At 46.6% G+C, this 13,137-nt stretch overlaps 1 protein-coding gene across 10 annotated transcripts in view; it reads right to left on the minus strand.

Moving 5' to 3' along the window:
• The window catches only part of sh3pxd2aa (SH3 and PX domains 2Aa), a 101,041-nt gene that overhangs the window by 20,879 nt on the left and 67,025 nt on the right, over positions 1–13,137 (minus strand). The gene's annotated exons all lie outside the window — the stretch shown is intronic.

Raw genomic sequence — 13,137 nt, forward strand, 5'->3', positions numbered from 1 at the left:
TCGCGAAGCAGCCAAGGAAAATCCTCGCAGTAGCTCCGGAAAAAAACTACCTTAGCCTTTTGTTTCTCCCCTCCAGGTCCGAATAGCTGTGCTTCTTCTGGGAGTCTCGCGGAACGGCGAAGACTTTCCGCTCAAGGAGGAGTCATATATCATATCAACACCACACGCTTGCGCTGCATGTGAACTCAATGGCGTCATCCGTACTCTGACCCAAAGCTGTAGAAGACACTGCTTTGAGTGTGACGGATAAATGAGAGGTTTGTGGTCACTATCCCATTACCGTCTTTCCACAAAAAAAACACATTGATGCACATGTATCGCGCTTTAACACCTAGTGTCCTTCTTCAGCTAACAGTGGGTTTTACGGAAGTTCTGCCGGGTGTTGCATTTCGACTCGAGTCTACAGTAAAAAAACAGCTGAACATGTCACTCGTCTTAAAATGGGATGTGGCTTCATTAGTGCAGTTGCTGCAGCACCTGCCTATAAACCAATGCATGACACATATTGTTCCAGTATATACAGTACACGCTGGCACACACCGGCACTGTACAGCTCAGCAGGGAATAGGAGTTGCCCTGAGCAACATGTTGGATACACACACACCCGAAAACCTCACCCCCCGCCCAGGGATTTAAAATGGCCTGTCCCGGAGAGCGCTCGGCTTTCTCTGCAAGTGTGAATGAATGTGTAAGTGCATTAACGAGTCCAACGATGAGGTCATCCCTGCTCCAGCATGTTTACAGCCACATGGCTCGGCTCCTTCATGTGGTCGGAGGAGCCAGAGTGAATCAACCCATCACGCCCTCTTTTTTTTATTAGCCGGCGAGACACCAATCACATTAACACATTCTATGAGTGATGTGGAAAACATATGCCTGTAACGCAGAGCATGTACAGTATCATAGGGAAAGAAACAGTAATGGTGACATGGACAAAGGTGTATTCCCCAGCCACACTATGGCCAACTATATATGTACAGCCTATAGCCCCAGAGAAACTGAAACGTGACTGATACTGACAACGTTTACTATTTTCAGATGACTGTACGGCCCCTGTTGTAAACTATACTCATATCTACATGAATAGTCATGGTACTCAGTCGAGTGCATACCGCCGCCCAAGGCCCAAAAGTCCCCTTGAATTCAATCAAGATGCACCAAATATTGTTCTCACACACTCATAGATATCAGTCCCTTTAATATGCCAGTTTGTTCATCAAGATCCATGAATTTTCCCTGGAAAATATGTGAAATCTCCCAATGTTTTACACAGTAAATCGATTAGTAATCGACTGCCAAAATATCCTGCAACTATTTTGATAATCGTTTTAATCGGGGAACAAGTCAAGCCGATTACAGCTTCTTAATTGTGAATATTTTCTGGTTTCTTTGCTCCTCTGTGGCAGTAAACTAAATATGTTTTGTGTGTGGACCAAACAAAACATCGTCTCGGGGGTTTTGGGAAACACGATCAACATTTTTCAGAATCTTATGGACGAAGCAACCATTCAATGAATTGAGAAATAATAGACAGATTAGGCGATAATGAAAATAATCGTTAGTTGCAGCCCTATTTAACACAGAGAGCCCTTTTGTCTGGATCCACTCGAAAATGTAACGTGTTCTGTCTTGGCCCATCTCCCATCACGGAAACCCATTCAAACAAACAAACCAACCAACCTACAAACCAACGGGCAAAAACATAATTGTGTAATTGATTATCAAAATTACTGTTCTTCCATTTGTTGTTGTTTTTTGCAAGTACACAATTAAATGGCTCCTGGATGTGTGGTCTTTTTATTCAATTCGACTGCAGACCTGCTACAAAGCAAAAATGCGGTTGAGAGTTTATTGCTCTGGTTCCCTCGTGTAAGTTATAACTTGATATCGGAATTGACTTCACTTACATGAACTGTGTACATTCAAATTACCTATTGAGCCTTTTTAAAAATATTTTTTAAAGACAATTTAGGGGGACTTTACAGGTAATGCGAAGATAATTTTGGAGCATTTGGAGCTTACATATGACAACTACAGAAAGTGAAAGGAATGTTCCTCAGAGAAAAGCAGCGCTGTGTTTCCTTTTGTGCCTGACTGCAAAACAACAACAACAACAACAACTTCTCTAACCTCCATTAAATCATCACAGGGTTGACACTTCACAGACCACAGTGGAGGAGCCTGCTCGGCTCCCTGCGTGAGCTCTCATTCCTCCTTGCACCTATGTAAGGCCTGAGGCAGCCTGACTGTGACAGCTTGTGCTCAGCATAACTGCATCTTCTTCCAACACACACACACACACACTCACACACACACACACAGAAAATTATGCTGAAATACTGTCTCCCCTCTTCTCTCCCACGGTGGGTCATGACTCACAGCCAACACGGGAGTTAATTCGACGTTGGGGGCCTACGCTCCTACACGGCGCTCTGCACAGTAGCTGCAGTGTAGCTCATCCAGACTGAGGTTCATCACAGTTGCACTACCCCGGACACACTGTACCCGCAGCTTACAGCTTTTCTGACCCCTGCGCAGAGGTCACGGCACAGTCCGGCGTCAGGAGGGGGTCGGCCGCGTTCACTTTGGACCCGTCAGGACCTATCGATTTATTAGGAGGTGGTGGTTTGATCGTATGAAAACTGTATGTGACACCACAATAGTGATGCTATGCTTATTAAATCTCGCACTCCAGCTCCTGGTTGTTTTTGGTTTGATGTGGGACCTATTGACGCAGCCTCTCAGGCTTCAGATTCGGGGATTGTGTTTTCATTCCTGTAGGCTTAGAATTCATTTTTCGGCCTCGCTGAAAAGTAAAAAAGTCCGCCGAGCAGTAAGAATAGCTCGGCCCATATGAAACGCATTAGGGCTGTTTCGTAGGCTGATTCATTGCAACCGCTCAAAGAGCCGAGGAAGAATCGGAGCCACCTGCGCAGGGGAGAGGACGAGCACTTCACAGAGACAAATGCAGGAGCTCTTCCTCCCCTTAGTCCACCTGGCACACGGAGGGAAAACAGAATGATAAATCTCCGAGGTGACTGCTCACTCTCAACACTGCCAAGTGTGACCCCCCCCCCCCCCATCCAACTGCTGCATCTCATCTTCCTTCAGTGGTTAAAGCTGATGGGAAAGAGTTCGCACAGACAGAGAAAGAGAGGATCGTGATATTCGAAAAAAATAAAGCAAATAAAGCACATTTTATGTGCACACAAATTGGATGGTTAGAGCATCAGAGCAAAAGAGCCCAAATCAGTCGAAAAGATTTAAAAAAAATATATGTTTGGAAGATTTGAGAGTAACTGAATGGTCTGATAATTTGGAGACAGGTGTGATCTTGCACCACCGTGCAGATTTGTAAATTATGTGATGTCATCTGTTTCCGCCAGTTAAAATCACAGCTGCCGCACTGTCCACGATGAGGACATAGGACGTTTTGAGTGATGCCAGAATGATGAGTCCAATCAAAAGCATGAATGGCTTTCTCCAGACCACTAAATAATAAAAATTGGTTTTCGTTTACCCAGTTGTTGTTGTTGATTAAAGAGAGACAGACTTGCACAAGTCTCTGTAGCTGTGCTGTTGATTAAAACATGTATGTCTTCTGTCTTTTCCACACATGCAATATTGAAACACAGGCAAAGATCGCAAAGGCCAGAAAACAGTCAAACAGATTCTCAGTCTCGCACACACACCGAGGTGAAGACACCATCATGTGCACACATGTTGGTGCTCGGCAAGGTTTTTAACTTGACTTGTGCTGCGCACCATTATACCTCGGAAGTCGGAGCTCGGAAGTCGGGGGGGTTGACGTTCCTCCAACCTTTTAATGGATTGGAAAGACAATCAAGAGTTCCGAGGTATAGCGGAACGCAGCATGAATTCCCTTGTAAAATCCATCTGGAGAAAGTGGGCAAAAGTAAAAGCTGACAAATGAGGAACCTCTCTCAGAGGGCCGAACAGACTGGAGAAGAAAATCAAATGGAGATGCAGATGTGGGTTAAGGACTCAGAGTGAGAAAGGCAGAAAAGCCGCCAGTGTCTCCCACTGTCAGCGTCAGGGCAGATCCGGGCCCTGACAGAAGTGGGCTGACCACCATGGGTGAGAGAAGCCTGTCGACAAATTAGTTTTCATACCAAAAACCTGTTGTGTGGGAGGAGATCTGGGCCAACGATGGGCAACCAGACGGAGACCAATTACTCAGAGTCAATTAAAGCAAAGCATAAACTTGGCTCAGCATATGTGTGGAATGATGCATGAACTGACCAGGGAGGTCCGGCAAGGGTGCGGTAAGCCCCAAAGTGCGAATGTGCTCGCATGCGAGGAGAACTCAGTATGGGCAGAGACCCATTTGTGTAGTTTTGCCCTTTTTTTGTTAGGCGATTGTCAGAGTATGCTGCAACCGAACTATTTCATATAATGCAAACAAAAGTCCGCCGTCATGAAATGGTGCATTTGAAAGTTACAAAATTGTCCAACGCAGCCCCCAAATTTGTCATGAAATAATAAAATGGACTGGTGGTCCCCAGAGGATGAATCCTGATGTCTTTGGTGACACTTGGACTTTTCCAATAATGCAGGCATGAAGACAATTTTTTTAAGTTTTCTGAAGAAAAAATAATATCAGAGTCCAGCACATGTTTTGCCATGTATCCCTGCTCACCAGGGGATAAATCAAGTCCAAATCTTTGGAAACTGTGAGCTTCCCCTTTCCAGTACCTGCACTGCTCCAGTTATTACCACTTTGCATTCAGTCTTTATGTGCGATGCACACTCATGCTCCAGAGGGGATATACTCCTTAGATGTTCAATATGCTCTTTATTTCCGGCACGTGGAGGAAGAATGAACGTGTTACGATACTCGTGCCTCCTGTGGAGTTTTCAGTGCGGCCTCCAATTGAGCCAGGGGGGCTCCTTACAAGGGGCTGACGGCGCGATCAAAGACCACCTTACATCGGGGAAGACGTACCACGTTTCCTCTGAAACATGACAAATAACTGCACATGTTCGTGTGTACGGCCTGCCCTGGAAAAGTCACACTGCCGGTTGGTGGGGTGGGGTGGGGTGGGCGGGATGTCGGCAGCGGTGCAAACGAACCAGCACTGAACAGAACAAATGAAATGTGTCCGTGTATACTGTAAAGCCATATGTGCACACAGCAGAAGCTGTGAAATCTGTTGTTTTTTAACAGGTTGAAATGTGTGAGCGTGTGCGTGCGCGTGTGTGTTGAAGTGAGTCACACCGTTGAGCAGAGCAAATCCCAACGCTCTGTGAACCCTCTCCGCCTCAGCGGCGGCTGCAATGCACTGCGTTGCCCACAGGTTGAGAACTTGAGTGCTCGTTTCCTCTCAGGCGTGGGGTCGTTTATTGTCCAGGTGATTGGTGAAGTGGAACCCCACCTTCTCTACCTATGAGGCTATCGCGAAAATAGAACGGGTCGAAAAAAAACACCCGCGTTTGCTTCCGTATTGACTTCGGCGGCCTCGTCTCACCGGTCTGTCATAACATACCTGACAATGCTGGGTCGTAACAACGCCTGCTGTCTGCCACATTTATATACACACAAACCCACGGCGCAGAATAGGAATATGCAAGACAGTGGAGGGGCTGTAGTTGGCTTTCCTCACAGCGTTGAGCTCTAACTGGACGTCGGGGGTGCACCGCGCCTCGGCAGGGAACAATTGCCTGCTTTTTCCTGCAGAGGCCGAGTGAAGGTCACGGGCGAAGGCAGCGGCACGCCAAAACCGAGCACGGGGCAAAATGACCACTGACCGACACAGACCCGGGCCCCGTTTGAGAGGCTTGGAGGCACGGGAGACGTATGAGGTGCAGTTTGATCCGAAAAGGAGACGGTGATAAAAATAAAAAAAAAGGGAGAGGGAGACGGAGAGAGTGCGTGTGAGTGAGTGAGTGAGAGAGAGAGAGAGAGAGAGAGATAAGAGAGTGAGGATGAGTAAAGAGATTGAAAGAATCACGTGGAGAAAGACGGACACAGAGAAGATAGAGAGGGAGTGCCAGCAGATGTTTGGCCGCGGCTTCAAAGCCGTGGTACTCCACGCTAATTCCCTGTCCGCGCAACGACGCTGGCCTTTTTTTTTCCCACTCTCTCATCTTGGCACGTTTGGAACAGCCATCAGGCAGCCTTGACAGGGACGTCTGTCAGGAGTGCGACATCCGTCGGGGACCCACTAGGTGACAGTGAGTCTTGTCCCGTCCCCGAAGTGTCTTATCAGAAACAGATGCGGCGGGAGAGCAGCCGGCGCTGGAATGCGGCGCTGCTTCTACAGGGCAATAGATTGAATTGCCTGCTTGTCTTCCTGCAGGGCGAGGAGTGGGCGGGGGGGGGGGGGGTCAAAGAATATGCCTAAAATAGCAGCACAACAATTGATGCTGCCTAAAACCTGCGCTGAAATCAGCCACAGTATTATCTTTAACAAGGACTGTATCAGCTTCATTAATGGGATTTCATTTTTTCTGACCGAGAGCGTCATCACCAACAGCTAAAAATATCTTTTTGATCCATCTGGTGGACAGTGTTTGAAGTGTTTCAGCAGCCACTTTGGTTCAATTTTACAAGGTTAATGTTTCTCCCTGTGTTTGCATGGACGTTGAAATAGGTCGTAACAGGGAGTTACTGTTTGCAAAATCATGTTTCATGATGAGCTCATATATGCTACGTCATACGTCAACCGAGGTCAAATGTCACTTTGTTGATCTTAAATACTACACCAGCATGTGCGTGAGAGGGATATCATTAGCTGTTTAAAAATGCCTCCAACGGTCAGGGAGAATGACAAGGAAGATTGATTTTTTATGGCCTATACTGTAGCCAGCCACCAGGGGGCGACTGAGATGTTTTGGCTTCACTTTTGGGAAGCTGTCATTCATCTTGATATACAGTCATAGGTGAAACAAGATGCCGTTTTATAAACCAGACCGTTTCATTATGTCCTGTTCAGAAGTAGGGGATAGGGTAGTGAGAATTGAAATTCAATTCGCTCAATTTCTTGTTTTGTAACGTTGCTTGATTGCTAACAACATTAATAAACAATGAAGATAATTCCTCCAGCATTGAGTTGCATAAAGGTTATAATAATAACTTTTAAATGTCAGCCTTTTATTGGGGAAATATATAGAATATAACCCATAGAAAGTGCTCACTAATCTATGAGCACGAGTAGTTTGAAACTTTTTTTCTGGTGTTAAAACCTGCTGCCAAAGGAACTCGCTATAAACCGAGCATCCATGCTGACCACAGTCTCTGGTCAGCATGACGAATGAAACTACAAACCTTTCACAGTCCCCTGTGAAACACAAAGGGTGTGCGTGCGTGTGTGCCTTTCAAATATAAAGACTGGTTTTGGGATCGAGTATCACGTTCAAAAACTTCAAAGATCTTCTCAAAGTTAAAAATAGGGTATGCGAGGAGGCACCCAGCCCCTTTCGTGCTGTTTCTTCCTAGAAAGTCAGAGCCAATTTCAAGGTCCTGGTCTTTATTGACACTGTAGGATGAAGGCATTACATCCAAGTTTGAAGCTCGTGTTACCTGGCTGATTTCATAGAAAAGGCAGGGGGTCTTGTTACTGAGCCAGACTTGTTTCAAGCGAAAGGGGACAGCTGGCGGTGGGCCTTTTCAATAACCAGTGTTGACTAAACATCACGCTCTGTGGGATCAGGCAAAAACCTCTGCATTGATCCTCCATATGTTTCCTCATCTGGCACACACACATACACACACACACACACACACACACACACACACACACACACACCCCTCTGTGCTAATACCATCGTCACACTCATGTCAAGACGACAGACCTTTTTGGACATGCCCGTCAGGTCTCCTGACCGAAACGCCGTGCTTGTTTTTTCTGTTATGCTTATGGAAACATGCTGTTTTTAAAGGGATAGTTCATTGATTTTGAGGTGGCGTTGTATGAGCTACTTATGCATAGTTAATATGTCACCTTGTGGAGCTGGTGATCAGCGTTGTCATTTAACGGAGTTTGGAGGGGAAGTGGATGTAGCGGAAGTCTGAGTCTTTTTCGCCACATTTTAAAACGTTACCCAAAAATGTATATATATCCGTTCAGTTGTACACTGAAGGACGTCTATTTTTCACTGTTTCAGTTTTCCGCAGGACATCCGTTTAAGTTTGCAAGTTTTCGGCCATGCATCACTGCGCCAACTCGCCGCGGTAGCTTTGAGCCGACCAGCTGATTTGCGGAGCGACACTGCACCGGCGCGAGTTGGCGCAGTGATACCTGCGACCGGAGTACGCTTGAAAAAAAAAAGGGCAAACTTAAACGGCTGCCTGGCTCCTTCGCTTCCTTCCCGAACTCCGTTAGATGACATCGCTGATCACCATCTCGATAAGGTTACATATTAACTATGCATAAGTAACTCATTCAACCCCACTTCAAAATCCCTGAACTACCCCTTTAACCTGAGCCCCTGGAAGTGGCCCCTAGGTCAGCTTTAAAGTACAGTCTCCTCTGAGCCTCCACTATCCCTAGATCGTCGGAGATCAACTGGAAGAATGTAAAGAAAAGTAGTGACTGAAGCTTTTTTACTGTCTCAGGGTGTAGCTTGCTGGGGGATGCTGGGTGCTGCGAGAATGATGGTAGGGGCCAGCAGCTGGCTCAGGACGTACCAGGCTGATTGATGCTGCCCGTCTGTTTTACAGCCAGGAGGCGATGCTAATGCTCGCCTCCAGCCTCCCACGTGGACTCCGTCCAAAACAGCCTCCTCTGATCCAGAGCATTCTTTCGGCAGGCCCTCAGCACACCTCGATTAAAGACACGGGCTACATTTGACAGCCCGAGGCGGAGGGCGCGTCAAGCTGGCCTCTCGTGCGAAACCTTTTTAAAGATCCCCGCAGACGAGGCTGGTTAAAGGAAAGGGCCCCGTTATTTCACGGTTGTGGGGCTTTTAATAATTTGGCCCTCGACAGTCGCCCGCTCAGTATTTTAAATTTTTTAAAAATCTGCCTAAAATCATTCTCTCAAGGATTTTTATTTTATGATGGTGTCATAAACCAATGATTTGCTATTCATATGCTTCATACAGAATATATTTACTGTATCATTGCTGTAATATCAATGGGGTTATTAATGTAGTGGTGAAACAATTAGTCCATTGATTGATCAGTGGCAGAGTATCCCCCCCCCCATTTTATATTATTGTAAATCCAAAATGTTTATTTTGGTTTGGGTTTTTTAACTTCTGATGATCATTATATTTGACATGTCACTGACTCATTGACACGGCTTAAAACGGAAGGTGAATTAATTATCATAGTCAAGGCAGTAAGAATGAACCCCTTTTTTAGATTGGTAAGTCAGATACATCTGCATCCTTTTGGCCTACAGTTACCGAAGGGGTAGAGCCTTATACACTGGTAATAACAGTGACTTCCAGTCTTTGCCGGAATTCCGATGTATTTCTTGACATTCTCTATACTTCAACACTCAACTGTTAGTAGTAACTGTAATTATTTCATAGCCTTAAGGTGAGGCTTACCCTAAGCTAAGTGGAGCTTGAAGTATAAATGACCTAATGCAATGTGAGGTTTCGGATAGTAATTTAGACCGGTCTTCACAGGGAACAGTCATGAGCCAGAGCAAGCGCAGCACTCGAGGACACACCTTTTGGGAAGGCGTTGTGGGTTTGACTGCGCTCTGGCCGGCTCACCAGATCACCCCTAGGAAGTGCGAAATGTGGTGGGAAATTGTCCCAGCAGGATTGCACTTGCTGACTCGCAATGCCTCATAACCGAGACAATGTTTCTGTGTTTGTAGACGATAACATTTTGTTATCATTGTACAAAACAGAGGGTCAATATCATCTGGCAACACAGCAGGAGGTCATGCACCATGCGAGGTGTAGAGTCACGTCCGTAGAGAGGTAAGCAACTCTGTCTAATCTCTGTGGTGAAATGCCTCTGGAATTTGGCAACAAGAAGGGCCAAGATATCTGGGGAAATGGCTTCTTCGGCTGGCGTTGGGGCTTGGGCGGCACACTAACCCAAAGGATCCTGTTTGCTGTTTGCCGTCAAGGTCCCCCTGGCAGATCCATTAGTCTCGGCTGATGAAACAAGGGAAAAAGGGGTTTTGCCCCCCGTATATCCCGCCCACGTCGCTGTGGCACAAGAGTAGGGGGCTTTACCAATCATTCTCTGACATGATGTTAGAGTGTGTGGAAGAAAAACCACTCAAGCCGCTGCCATGTCCTCACATCAACACTGATGGAAGGTAGATTTCTTAAGCAGAAGTAGAGCATGTTTTCATTGCTACAGAGCAGAGCGTTGACACAAGATGATGGGACAAAGAGGGAGGTGATTGCAGACATGATCTCCATGGGGACACTGCAATTACATGGTCAGGGTCTCAGACATTTCCATGGGGACACTGCAATTACATGGTCAGGGTCCCAAACCTTTAGCTCACCAGGACGTCCCAAACAACCTACAAAAACAGCACATATACACAGTATTTACTTAAACAGGTATAACGGCCACCACTTTCGAACTTTCTTTCCTCAAATGGGCTCACATGTTGCACATTTGCTCAAAAAAAAGTGGATTGTTGGTTTTGGACACTTACAACAGTTTGTGAATGCAGGTCTTTCCTGTTTCCAAAGTCTAAACAGTGTCTGGGAAAACCCAGACACTGTTTGGTCACCTCTAAAACACTTACAGCACTCTGGCAATGGTTTTAGCGTATTTCGATGTTTGCTTGTTCAGCATTCTGGATGCGATTGACAATGTGGAAACAAACTTGATTATCGCTGGAAAATTTCAAACCCCCCCAACCCCCCCCGCCTTTAACAGCTTGCATCTCAATCTTCATGCACTGACTGTGTTGTTTCATGTCCCCAATTTGGAGCCCATTTAGCACTATCTAACATAGGTCTGTGGCTTTTTAATCGTTTTAACATTGACCTTTCTTCTCCCTCTCTTCACCATCACGGCCTCCCCAGCCGGCAATTCAACCCGCCACATACGCAGACTTGTTTTCTCCAGCTGGGATATTCCTCTCTTTAGACACTCAGTGGTTCCCATGTCCGAGGAGGAAACCCGAGGGGGAGAAAACCAGGACAATGTCTCTCCAACTCCCCCCCCCCCCCGTCCTCTGGGAACTTCATGAATCTCACTGTACTAGATAGCAGCTCCTAAGTTATGAGATACAACAACACTACATGGACACCCCGATCCCCCATGACACACACACACACACACACACACACACGCACACACATACACACACACACACTCACAAACACACACACAGATTATGATTGTGGGGGGGGTTATGATTTAAACTGTTTTCTGTTCAGTGAGACAGCTGTGTCTAGGCTTGCAGGGGCAACAACTTCTCACAGGGGCAAAAAAAGGAAAAACATCCGCTGAAGTCAAGTCTGCACATACTTAAACTGAAATATATTGAGTGCTGGAATGATCAACAGCGAAATATTGCACAACATCCTCCATGCTCAGTGGGTGAAGGGAAAAATAGAAGACAAATTATGCGTTTCCTGGAGGCGATTAAATGATATCACAGTATTCCACCGACACTTACTGACCTGTATGTTCAAGAAAATAAGCTCCTATTAACAGTCAAGACTGTCGGCGTTTCTCTGAATTGAAGACATCAGAGAAAATCAGCGTGCGCTGACCGGGAGGGTGCAGAAAGGCCGTAAAAAGAGGGAAGGGGGTTGGGGGATATTATGCATGCTCTCTGATGTGTTTGTCTTGGCATAGCCTATGAGTGATGTAATCATCATCATCTTCATCATCATCACGGCTGCTGCTCCAGGTCTTTTGGCCCGGCAATTGGCAACGACGCCAAACATCCGTGAGTTCCTTCATAGATCGGAACCTGCTCTTGTTGCTGTACGCTTCTCAGTCAGTGTTGAGTGTTCAGGACGAAGCTTTTTTCGAATTGGTCTGGTGAGCAGATGCTGTCGGGCCACATGTACCAAAGTGGGATCAGCAAAGGAGATAGCAAAGCAGAGCACACCGAATCTTTAACGAAACAATGCAGCTAAAGAAAAGAGAAAATTAAATTTCCCCCCACTTCGCATTCGACAAACCCTCACAAAGAGAGCTGAGAGGAGCGCCGGGAAGTAAGACATCCGCAATTTCTCCAAAAAAAAAAGACATTGACTTCTTGTTCAAGTTGGACCCGACAGCCACATCACAAAAGACATAATTTCCCATGCAACCGCTTTGTGCTGTCAAATCTTCATTTACCACTTATCTCTTTTATGTTGACGGCAGACAAATGGGAACGGCACCAAACGCTACGTGAGTCGCACACAGAAACGGGAAAACCGCGAGCCGGTTTCGCCGTGAAAACGGACTCATTAAGGCGCACAGTCGCTCAATTTTGGGCAAGTCGAGATAACTCGAAGAGAGCACGGATCTGTGAACAGATAAGGGGTTGGGGGGGAGAACGACAGGGACGCGGCGTGTTTGTGCAAAGCTTTCCGCTGAGATCTCGGTTCGCGCGGAGAATGAGACCTTTCGGACTGAAAGGTGAGAAGTGAAGGGGCTGCATCTCTCGGCGATGCAAGTGTTCAGCTGTTCTGCCCCGCGGCCGGCGCAGTTCACTGGATAGACACGGCTTCATCCTGACAAATATACCTAGACCATAAACATCTTAGTTCCCACTTTTACAAAAGCTGAAAAAGTGCATCCGAAATTGACTTGACATTCTTGCGGCAAAAGCCAAAAGACTGGCCTCCAGTCATAACTCTCACACACACACACACACACACACACACACACACGTGACTTTCCCCTCTCTCCTCCCCAGCGACGAGATCGGGAGGAGAGAGGGGAAAAGATGAAGGGAGAGCGGAGGAGAGAGAGGCAGGCTGGAGTGGGGGACCCTTGTGGACAAAGGGGGTTAGAAAAGGGGGGAGTATAGAATGAGGAGAAGGGAGACGGAGAGGTGCTGAGTGAGCACGACGCTCTCTGTGTAAGCGAGGAGTATGTTTACGCTACTCATGTGTACCCGGAGAGACGTTTGACGCAAACAGGAAGAAACAAACTAGTTCCGAGGACGTGTGAGGAGCCACATACAGTATGTCAACAATGAGGCTCTGTTCGGGATCTCGCAGTGCGTCAGGGTGTCC

The sequence above is a fragment of the Scophthalmus maximus genome, chromosome 8 (assembly GCF_022379125.1).
Source record: "Scophthalmus maximus strain ysfricsl-2021 chromosome 8, ASM2237912v1, whole genome shotgun sequence".
NCBI lineage: Eukaryota > Metazoa > Chordata > Actinopteri > Pleuronectiformes > Scophthalmidae > Scophthalmus > Scophthalmus maximus.